An 11,200-nucleotide genomic window follows, 5' to 3' on the forward strand; every position below is an offset into this window, starting at 1 on the left:
GATACCAATGTGCTCCTACACTTGGATTCCATATTGTAGGCATATATTCCTTTGGTATGTCATTTACTTAAACATGCGCTCGTGGCCACTAAGAGCTACATCAACACTCCTAATTTGTCCATGGTTGGCGCAATATCATCTTTATCCCATAAGACTACTATGAGCTAATTATTTGTGACATTCAAATTCTTGATACGAAATATATCTATTCACAATTAATAATATCTAGCATTACATACTTGTGTTTACTTATACTATTTCTACCTCTCATACAATTCCTTATGTAAAATGTAATGTACGGGCATCTGTCATCCTCAGCCCTCCAATGCTATATTATTTTAGATAATTACTAGTGCTTATGTAGGTTAATATTTACTAGCACTTGTACCTGCAGGTTCAAGATTACGCCGATTGTTATGCTGAGGATTGTGTTTACAAATGGATAGTTTCAGCAATCCGTATGATTCAGATTGGATGGATAATAAGAGGAACAACTCCTTTGGATTTGATATAATCATATTTCATTTGAATAGGAAATTTAGATGGATAACAAGCAAAATCACTTCATTCAATTTGATATAATGATATGCATGTGATACAAAGACAGCTATCAATATTTGATCTCGCGGATGAATGCAACTAAATACAACCATTTGAACCGGTTGTGGACATCTGAAACCAACGGGTGTGTGAAGCACATTATCAGTAGCAACAGCCAAACGAAAGAATATCTTTTTAGCCTGAGCAGAACTGTTTGATGTATGGTTAGGACAATTGCAGTCTCTGTAGCAGGGCCATTGTTGCGGCAGAAGAGGCAGAACAGAAGCACAACAAACACATAATGTTCATTATAAACAGAATAATTGGATTCACCATGATATGATTGGGTATTTCCATCTAAGATTTACCGACATCGAGTACACAAGAGATGAATGTAGAGGCAGTCCAGAGAAAATAGCATTCTTGGTTTTCTCCAAAATCCTAGAGACCGTAAATATCAAAGAACCCATGAATACATTGGGGATTCTCCCCACAGACACTATTATTTTAAGAATCAAAACCCATAAATTTTTAACTACAAAGATTAAAAAAACAATAGTATTGAATCGGATTTGGTTTAATACGTTATTTCAAATTGCAAATGATAAACTTGACGCAAATATGATAGCAATGTACATGAGATTCAGCACTTAAGGTATGACTCAAAAACATTAGGGTGGAACCATTTGCACAGGCTGTTGGACAGTCACACCAGCGGGATATGAAGCGGAGGCTGTGGCATTCTGTTCAGTCGCATATAGCTGCATCTGATATGTGCAAGTGACGGAGTTGGAGCCCATAAGTATAAGATCAAATCAGAAATTAATAATTTTCTGGATTAGTGTTATTGAAATCACTGAACTTGAGATTTGCCGAAAGTGGGTCTGGAATTCTCGGCGAGCCTGCATTTCGAAATCGTTGGATCTCTACTCATGATGGGCTTCTCGCTGGCGAAAATGCCTATGCAGTTCACTTCAATTGGGATCCCCAATTTGGAAATCCAGTAGCCATTCTTGTTAAGAATTCTCACCATAGTGAGTTCTATCTCAAGACCTTGACTCTGCAACATGAAGGAAATTCTGTTCATTTTGAATGCAATTCATGGGTTAATCCTGCCTCTAAGTACAAGGCTGATAGAGTTTTCTTCTCAAATCAGGTGCGCAAAACCTCATGTTTTAAGCCCAAAAATCCTTAAAGTTTTTGAGTTAAATTTTTTTTGGAAGAATTTTAGATTTCTGAGAAGAATTGCTTGTTTCACCTGCATGATTCTAAGCATTTGAATCCAAAGATCATTCTAGAGATCGTTAAGCTGGCTAGATTCATTAAAAATGTGTTCTTGGAATTTGCAGAGTTATCTCCCTATTCATTCTCCCCCTGTTATTGTCAACTTGAGGAATCAAGAGCTGGAAAGCCTGAGAGGAAATGGGATGGGAAAGAGGGAGGAGTCGAACAGAATATATGACTATGATGTTTACAATGATCTTGGAGATCCAGATAAAAATGAAGAATTAGGCCGTCCTGTATTGGGTGGTTCCCAAAAGCTTCTATACCCTCGAAAGTGTAGGACTGGTCGTTCACCTACCAAAAGAGGTTTGTTTAACTTTCGGTGATTGAACATGATGTTTAATGTTTTCGTTTTAATTCTATAGTTGATTGTAATAAATCTCCATTTTAACTAGTTTTATGCAACTTTGAGCTACTTTTAGAGCCTGCTAAGGTCTTCTTAATAAGGAACTTGTTTCTGGTTGAGAGTAGTCCCATTTTGTTTGTGATATGAACATAATTTCTTTCTGAATCTTTACGATTTAAGGGAATGCGACCTGAATTGGATGGTTTTTGACTGTTTATTGACATAGATCGGGCTACTGAAAGCAGATTGCCATTGCTGAAATTTTTAGACATTTATGTTCCAAGAGATGAACGTTTTGGGCGAATCAAATTGTCTGATTTTTTGGCTTACGGTCTCAAATCAATCGTTCAGTTTTTAGTGTCACAAGTGACATCTGTATTCGACTCCACCCCAAATGAGTTCGATTCCTTCGAAGACATCATGAAAATGTATACTGATGGTTTGAAGTTGCCTGAAAATCATTTGCTTGAGGCTGCAAAGGATTTTATTCCACTGGAGCTCATCAAGCAGTTTTTGAAGACAGAAGGCGGAGAAGTGCACAAGTATCCAATTCCACAAGTTATTGCTGGTGGGTAAATTGTTTTGAACATCTCACTAACAGATCTCTGAATTCTTCTTCTGCTTTGAAACTGTGTTTTGACACGGGGAAGTTTGGATGCAGTTGATCAGCATGCATGGAGGAAAGATGAGGAGTTTGCACGCGAGATGATCTCTGGTGTGAATCCAGCGTGCATAGAACTTCTCAAAGTATGGATATGGAATTACTTTATTAACAATTTTAGTTTCAGATATTAGATTTCTTCAGTTTATAACAATTATTGTGTTGTGTTTTTGGATTCAACTGTAGGGAGAATTAATGTTTCAGGTCCTATTCTGCAATTCGTCGTTAAAAAATGAGAGAACTACTATAGATTTGATTTTTCTGTGTACAATTCTTTCATCTTAATGATGCAAATAAATTTTATCCTGAAACGTGACACTTGAGTGATTTTGTAAGAACTTACATGACACAATAGGTTATAGTTTGAGTAATTTTGTAAGAACTTTGTGGGCTCATTCTTATTCTGAGATCTGAACTATATCACAGAGTTTTCCTCCCAAAAGCAAGCTAGACCGCAAAGAGTACGGTGACCAGCAAAGTTCTATCATTGCTACAGATATTGAGAAAAACCACGAGGGTTTAACCGTGACTCAGGTAATTTTACATTCCAAGTGACCCATCTCACAATTCTGAGAAAACTATCAGTAATTGTGACTTATCTTCATTTTCTGCAGGCTATGGAGGGAAAATAGCTCTTCATTCTGGATCACCATGATTTATTGATGCCATATTTGGATAGAATAAATGCGCTGGAAACCACCAAGACATATGCCACTCGCACAATTCTGTTCCTCAAGGAAGATGGCACATTGAAACCAGTTGCAATAGAGCTTAGTCTACCTCGAAGCGTTAGCAAAGTGTTCACTCCCGCAGTGGAAGGAGCACAAGGAGCTCTCTGACAATTCGCCAAAGCTTATGTGGCCGTCAATGATTCTGGGGTCCATGAGTTGATTACTCACTGGTATGATCTCAAATCTGATGTTTGCATATGATCTCAAATTTGTTGTTTGTATATGATCTCAATGTTTTCATTTGTATATGGTTTGTATATGATCTCAAAGTTTATGTTTGTATGTTTGTATGTGATCTCACTGTTTATGTTTGTGTACGATATGTATATGATCTCAGAGTTTATGTTTGTATATCATTTGTACGTGATAATGATCTCAAAGTTTATGTTTGTATATCATTTGTATGTGATAATTGTATATGATTTAAATGTGATCTTACAGTTTCTGGTTGAATTTGATATGGACAGAGCCCTGTATTATTGCAGCAAACAGGCAGCTTAGCTCGATGCATCCAGTTTACAGGCTGCTGAGCCCCCATTTTCTCGACACAATGAACATCAATGCTCTGGCTCGCTAAATCCTCAGAAACGCCGGGGGATTACTTGAACAATCAGTCTTTTCTGGCAAGTATTCCATGGAATTGTCTGCCGTAGTATACAAAGACTGGAGATTTGACCAGGAAGGGCTTCCTGAAGATCTCCTCAAAAGGTAAGCAACGAGATCAAAATTTTGCTGATTTCTACATTGGGTCTCATTCACAACAAGATCAACAAAAGATTTCATTTTGCCGAGCCTTAAATGTTTAGTGACCCACTTAAACAAAATGACATTGAACAGGGGAATGGCAGTGAAGGATGATTCAAAGCCCCATGGGCTGAAGCTCACGATTGAAGATTACCCATTTGTAGTGGACGGACTAGAGATATGGTCTGCAATAGAAACATGGGTGGGCGACTATCTATCAATCTATAACACGGATGCTTGAATGAACCAAACGACATCGATGCTATTTACCGTCCAGATCAAATCTGCTCCTTAAAATTCTTAAAATATACTGCTATTTTTTCCTAGCAAAACACGGACTGCTAATCCAATTTTGCCCTAATACAAGTTATCAATCGAAGTTGTGCACCACAGAGTTGAGAACGAGGGTTTCAATATTTTGACAACTGTAGAGAGAAAATATCATCCTACAAAAAACTGTCGAGCCATAACCTAAAAGAACAATGTTTCCCAACTTACCCTAAGTAAAAATAAAAAATCGCCCTCCGTGTTCAATTGCGTTCTCACATGTGCAACATATCGAAGCTCCGGCAAGAAACAAAAGTCGCAGAAGACTAGGAATGTGTTATAAAGCGGAAATTTTGTCTGTCGAGGTTCAAGAGCGGCGAGATTCGACCATGCGGCCTGCGGCTTATTAAAGCTAAAGATCTTCGGCCGCCACAAATCGATTTCAGAAGATCCGTCGCAGAAAGATACAAATTCACACTAAATCGAACGCAAAGTTGCAACGGTAATTACAGAAATTATAATTTTTATGAAGATTATTTGACATCCTCCAATTTAACCCTTGCTATTACAAAGAACATTCATTGAAGAACAGAGTCAGATAATCCAGCATCCACCCTAACCGCAGACCCGTGGCCTCCATCCATCTGCAAATCGAGTGTCTATGGTGACACCCATGGCCCCTCCATCCCTCTCGGAAGCAGCTGTCTGTCAACTCAGTTGCAAGCAGGATTCTGGCATGGACATCCCGTCGTTGGGAGCAAACATCCAAACGTCCGGCACCCGTAAAAAATGTGTCTTAACCTCTAGTGTATTCGGGGCTATCAATTGGCAGGTTTCCAACACTTACATGGTGTATCGGTTGATTATGCATTGACTATCTTGCTTACCAATAGCCTATGCTTTGTGCATGGTTTGTGTATCGGTTGATTATGCATTGACTATCTTGCTTACCAATAGCCTATGCTTTGTGCATGGTTTGTGGCCTTTGGCTAAGCATCAAATCCATTACCATTTCTTACCTTGTCGATTTCTTAGATCATCTTATACTTGTCTGGATCTTATGTTTTGTTTCAATCCTTTGTGGAGCCTATTGTTATTTTTGGCCGTAGCCATTTTCCCTGGTGCATTCATTATATCTACAATGGTCATGGTAGCATGTTGGTATACTCTAGGGTCATCACATTTCTCAAGGTGGTGTATCCCATTTAAAAATAAATGTCTGATAGGTTTATCAAAATAATTTTGTCTATATGTAAAATCATTTTAAGATGTATTTATACTTGTGAATGTGTATCACTGTATTTGTGTGATGAAAATGTGAACTTACTTAGATAGTTAATCAAGGAGGTATAGACAATTCTAAACTAGAATTTCAGAGGCTTGACACTATATTCTATTTTAGTTCCATTCTTATTCTGTTGGCAATGAGACTTATTGTATTGCCAGTAATCCTTATTCTATTTTGGGGTGTAGCTACTCAGGTATTTAGTGTACTGGAAGTACCCCTTGATTATGAAGTTAACCTTTTTGTACAAAATCACCTAATCAATATCCCCTTAATTGATTTTGTTATCATATCACAAAAATGATCTTCTCCATGGTTTTTCCCAGTTGAGTTTTCTATGTAAAATATGGTGTTCATTTTATCTATGTATATTGTCTTTCATGATAATCTTTCTGATGATAGATCATTGCACCTTAACTAAAAGATCTTAAGTAGAAGTGGATGTTTGTTAAGTGTTATTTGACAATTGGCAAAGTTTGAGTTTGTATGTGAATACCCGATTCACCCCCCTCTCAGCTATTTGACATGTTTAAAAATTAGTATTAGATATTGGTTTCTTAGTGTGAAGCTTAATTACTTGAGGTAGATATGATGGTGCACAAATTGGATGTCCCTATGTTTAATGATTTAGACTTCAGTTCATGGAAAGAGAAGATGAAAGGTTACTTGGTGTCAGTTAGAGGTCACAAGACTTGGAAGCATGTAGGGTTGAAAATGTATGTGCTCCCTTAGAATGAATTACAAACCAAATATGAGATTGAATCATATGAGGATAATGAGAAGGAAGGTATGCTATTACTAGTGATTTATCTAAATCATAACCTGAGACTACTTATAAAGTTTGGGCAACATTGAAAGAGATCTATGAAGTCAATGAAAAGGTGAATCTATCTAGGAATTTGACTTTTAAGAGACATTATGAGAATCTTTAGATGAAATATGGTGAATGCATCAAGAGTAGAGAGTGTAGTTAATGAAATCAAGGTGAAGGTGGTAATATAATTGATGAAGACTTTATGGACAAGATCTTGATGAAATTACCTAATAGTTAAAGATAATTGATAAGGTTTTGATCATTGAAGAAGTGTATGATGCATAGAAATACACAAAAGAGAAGTTGTTTGGTACTTTGGTGGTGATTGAGTTGAGTATGTTTGGCACTAAAAAGAACAAATCTGAAGTAACTTTCAAAGTAGTGAAGGTTGAAGAAGAACTTGGTGGTGGTGATGATGAAGGAGATATTAAAGTTAATATGGCAAGAAGGATGATGAAATGTACTAGAAATTATAAAGGTATGTTACCCCTAAAATTTTGTAGGTGTTGCAAAGTTGGTCATTTGGCTACTAGATGTCCCTAAAGACGTCCCAGAAAGAAGTTTAAGAGATTCAATATATAGGCTTTTTATGTGAATGGAGATTCTAGTATTTCATATGATGAATCATTTGGTGAAGATTATTTGTTTTATGTTGAAGAAGGTGGGGAAGAAGCTAAATCTAAAAATAAATAAAAATTGACATTTGTGCTAAAGCTAATGATTTTGAAATTGCTTTATATGCTAAAAGGAATAAAAATGAATGATTCATTGAGTGGTTGTTCTCATCATATGACTAGAGACAAAAGAATTTTTTTACACTTGTAAAATATGATGGTGGTCCTGTTAGATTCGATGATGATAAAGCAACATTTATTGTCGGAAGAGCTTAATTTACTTTTGATAGAAACAATTACACTTATAATTTTTTCAATGTGAAGGGTTTATATCATAATATTTTGACTGTAAAAATGTGTGAAAATTATTATGATGTCATATTCAAGAATTAAGATTGTGAAATCAAGAATAAAATAGGATCATTACTTGTGACTGGTAAGATGATGTAGGAGCATCCTAGGTTACCTTGTAATCTCACACTTTTATTTATTTTGCCAGTTGTTACCGAGTTCCAATTATTGCCAAGTGCTAGTTTTTCAGTTGTTGCTAAGTTCTTAGTTTTTGTTGAGTGATTCCTTTAGTTGCCGAGTGATCCTTTGATCACTAAGTGATCCTTTGATTGTCGAGTGATCCTTTGGTTTTTGAGTCCTTCGTGGTTGTCGAGTTTGTAGTTGCTACCGAGTGATTCTTTGGATGTCAAGCTCTTGTGATTGTCGAGTGCTAGTATTTTGTGAAGTTTTCATTTGCCGAGTTATTTGTGTCTGGTTCCTGTTTGGGCCGACCTTGTTTGTATTTAATTTATGTAGTTAATAACTATTGTGAGACGACTTGTGGATTTCCTATATTCTAGAATCTTTTATAAGCCATTTTGGCAAGTATTTAAGGAAGTATAGGATTGAGTTTGAGAGGGGGGGAAAATAGAGAGGGATTGTGAATCTGAAAGTTGTATTTTGGTAATTGGTTGTTACCCAGAAGGCCCTATAGCTAGGCATGTATGTTGATTATTTGATGAATTTATATAAAAAATTTATTCTCTCTCTCCTTAGTGTTTCCCTTGGGTTGTGTTTTTTGCTATGTCAACTCTTGCAGGGTAGTTTGGATAGCTGGGTTTGCCTTTGGCCCTAGTTATTTCATGTATCTCTATGTCAGGTGGTATCAAAGCTCAAGGTTCATCCTTGTGGTGATTGGATCTTGTAGAACCCTAAGTGAATTTAGTTGTGGGATAGTAGATCTACAGATTTGTCCTACAACTTGTAGAGGGTTACGATCTTGCAGGAACTTGATCTATAAAGATGCTTCGAGGTAGAGAAAATGCTAATCATGCAATATTGGATACATTGAAACAAATTGCATCCAGATTAGATGTTGTGGAGACAACCTAGAGGAGAGAAGCAAATCTTGATGATGTAAGTGATGATGAAGCAGTAGCACCAAACTCTAATCCAAAACCTGAAGAAGATCAAGATGAAGCAAGGCTGTTGAGAGTGTTGTCTAGGGAAAATTCAAAGCCTGCTATAGAAGTTATTCCTTATGATGGAAAATTGGACACCAATGCTGTGTTGGATTGGATCTCAAAAATGGAGAAGTTCTTTGAGTATGAAAACACTCCTAATAATAGGAAGGTGGAGATTGCAATTATAAGGTTGAAAGGTCATGCCTCACTGTGGTGGGAGCATTTGCAAACTGATAGACAAAGGAGAGGAAAGCAGAAGATTAGAACTTGGGTAAAGATGGTAAACAAGGTAAAGAAATAATTCCTCCCTATTGATTACCAAGTTATCTTGTTGAGAAAGATGCAAAATTTGAGGCAAAGAGACATGAGTGTGAAGGAGTATACTAAGAAATTTTATAGATTGGACATCAAATTTGGACATGTGGATGATGATGTTGAGAAAATTGCAAGGTACATAAATGGATTGAGATCTGAAATTCAAGATGAAATAAGTTTTGTGAAATTGGAAAGTGTGGAAGAAGCATATCAATGTGCCTTGAAAGTTGAGGAGATCTTGACAAAGAAGCATGAACAAAGACAAAGAGGTAGAGGTGGTAGGTTGTAGAGAGGTAGAGGTAGATGTTATGGAGGAGATGGTATATCTGACAATTTTGTGCAAGACAAGGGAAAGTCTAAATGGAAGAATGATGACAAAGGAAAGATTGAATGTAGATCCTCTAAAAGTAGGCAAGGTAACAGAAATGTTGTGATCCAAGGAGATGATGAGGGTTCACCAAGTGGACTTGAGGCTGGTGAAAATTTGATGGTGAGAAGAACCCTATGTAATAAGGGAAGTGATGAGGAACCTATTTTAAGGAGAAATCTTTTCAAAACTAGATGTAAGATGGCTAGAAAATGTTGCAAAGTGATCATTGATAATAGAAGTTCAACAAATTTGGCATCAGAAGAACTGGTTACAAAGTTATAGTTGCAGACACTAAAACATCCCAAACCCTATCATGTTTCATGGATCAAAGATGAGCATAAGATATTGGTAAGTGAGCAATGCCTTGTGAAGTTCAAGATTGGAAATTATTTTGATGAAGCTTTGTGTGATATTATACCTATGGATTGTTGTCATATTTTGTTGGGTAGACCTTGGCAATATGATAGATATATTGTACATGATAAAAGATTGAATCAATACACTCTTTGGGTGAATGGGAAGAAGAAAATATTACTGCCTTTGATTGAAAGACCAGATGAGGTTAATTGTACTGCAATAAACGTTTTCATGGTTAATAGAAAGTAATTTGAAAAATAAGTGAAAAACAATCAAGTCTTTTTTGTTATAGTTCCTAGAGGACCGAGTGTTGGTAGTAATGACCGAGCAACAGAAGTTGGTAATGCCTGAGTGATAGTAGATAGTGGTAGCCGAGTACTAGAGGAAATTACAAAATTACTGAATGAGTACAAGGATATTGTTGCTAAGGATATTCCTAATGGTTTACCGCTAGTGAGAAGTATAAGTCATTATATGAATCTGATTCTTGGAGCTAGTTTGTCGAACAAAGCACCATAGTAGAATGACACCTACAGAGAATTAAGAACTTAACAGACAAGTGCATGAGCTGTTGCAAAAGGGATTAATAAGAGAAATTTTGATTCCATGTGTTGTACCTATTGTATTAGCACCTAAGAAGAATGGAGAATGGAGAATGTGTACTGATTCCAGAGCTATTAACAAGATCACAGTGAAATATAGGTTTCCTATGCCGAGGATGGATGACATTATGGATTGTTTGAGTGGAGCAAAGTATTTTACCAAGATTGATTTAAAGAGTGGCTATCATTAGATCAGAATCAAAGAAGGTGATGAATGGAAGACTGCTTTCAAGACAAAAGATGGTTTGTATGAATGGTTGGTTATGCCTTTTGGTTTGGCTAATGCACCTAGTGTTTTCATGAGGTTGATGAATGAAGTTTTGAAAAGATTCTCGAGTAAGTTTTTGATTGTTTATTTGGATGATATTCTAATATTCAACAAGACTAAGGAAGAAGATCTTGAGCATGTTAGACAAGTATTGCAGAGGTTGAAAGAAGAAAAGTTGCTAATTAATTTGAAGAAATGTTCTTTTATGCAAGAGGAGATTGTGTATTTGGGATTTGTGATTTCATCTGATGTGAAGATGGATCTTGAGAAGGTTAAAGCAATTTTGGAATGGCCTACACCTAAGGATGTGGGTGAGGTAAGATCATTTCATGGTTTGGCTAGTTTTTATAGGAAGTTTATAAGGAATTTTAGTTCTATTTGTAATGTTATGACTGAGACAATGAGAGGAGATAAAAAGGAATTTAAGTGGATCCATGGAGCTGATAAGAGTTTTGAGACTTTGAAAAAAAAAGGTTGCTAAGTTACCTATATTGGCTTTGCCTGATTTCAAGAAGGTATTTCAAATTGAATGTGATGCAAGTGGTAGT

At 36.3% G+C, this 11,200-nt stretch overlaps 1 pseudogene across 1 annotated transcript; it reads left to right on the forward strand.

Moving 5' to 3' along the window:
* Positions 1-1,369: 1,369 nt before the first annotated feature.
* Positions 1,370-4,809, forward strand: LOC149562942 (putative linoleate 9S-lipoxygenase 5; annotated as a pseudogene). The gene is made up of 8 exons (XR_016364264.1): positions 1,370-1,696; positions 1,890-2,130; positions 2,397-2,738; positions 2,832-2,917; positions 3,258-3,365; positions 3,446-3,749; positions 4,024-4,270; positions 4,400-4,809. The product of XR_016364264.1 is annotated as a putative linoleate 9S-lipoxygenase 5 (transcript).
* The last annotated feature ends 6,391 nt before the right edge of the window (positions 4,810-11,200 follow it).

This window comes from Cupressus sempervirens, chromosome 4, assembly GCF_028749045.1.
Source record: "Cupressus sempervirens isolate cs-2001-9-10 chromosome 4, ASM2874904v1, whole genome shotgun sequence".
Taxonomy (NCBI): Eukaryota; Viridiplantae; Streptophyta; class Pinopsida; order Cupressales; family Cupressaceae; genus Cupressus; species Cupressus sempervirens.